General features: G+C 54.5%; 1 non-coding gene across 1 annotated transcript; it reads left to right on the top strand.

Annotated features, from left to right (window-relative positions):
* The first annotated feature begins 485 nt into the window (after positions 1 to 485).
* On the top strand, positions 486 to 569 carry Trnas-gga. Its single transcript is given in 2 exon segments — positions 486 to 525; positions 535 to 569. It is a non-coding gene; the product is annotated as a tRNA-Ser (tRNA).
* The last annotated feature ends 266 nt before the right edge of the window (positions 570 to 835 follow it).

Consider the following 835-nt stretch of genomic DNA (forward strand, 5'->3'; position numbering starts at 1 on the left):
GTGCCCAGGTGTCTCGGAGTGAACCAAAGCGATGTTGTTCGGATATGGAGGAGATACAGAGAGACAGGAACTGTCGATGACCGGCCTCGCTCAGGCCACTCAGGGGCTACTACTACAGTGGATGACCACTACCTACGGATTATGGCTCGGAAGAACCCTGACAGAAACGCCACCATATTGAATAATGCTTTTCGTGCAGCCACAGGGCATCGTGTTACAACTCAAACTGTGCGCAATTGGCTGCATGGTGCGCAACTTCACTCCCGACGACCATGACGAGGTCCATCTTTGCAACCACGACACCATGTAGGCGGTGCAGATGGGCCCAAAAACATGCCGATTGGATCGCTCAGGATTGGCGTCACGCTCCTTTCACCGCTGAGTGTCGCATGTGCCTTCAACCAGACAATTGTCGGAGGCGCGTTTGGAGGCAACGCCTTAGACACACTGTCCAGCGAGTGCAGCAAGGTGGAGGTTACCTGCCCGCCTGGGTGGCCGAGCGGTTCTAGGCGCTACAGTCTGGAACCGCGCGACCGCTGCGGTCGCAGGTTCGAATCCTGCCTCGGGCATGGATGTGTGTGATGTCCTTAGTTAGGTTTAAGTAGTTCTAAGTTCTAGGGGACCGATGACCTCAGAAGTTAAGCCCCATTGTGCTCAGAGCCATTTGAACTATTTTTGGACGTTACCTGCTGTTTTGTGGTGGCCTTATGTGGGGCTGACGTACGCCGCTGGTTGGCACGGAAGGCGCCGTAACGGCTGTACGATACGTTAATGCCATCCTCCGACCGCTAGTTCAACCATATTGGCAGCATTTTGGCGAGGAATTCGTCTTCAT

The sequence above is a fragment of the Schistocerca americana genome, chromosome 3 (genome assembly GCF_021461395.2).
Source record: "Schistocerca americana isolate TAMUIC-IGC-003095 chromosome 3, iqSchAmer2.1, whole genome shotgun sequence".
NCBI lineage: Eukaryota > Metazoa > Arthropoda > Insecta > Orthoptera > Acrididae > Schistocerca > Schistocerca americana.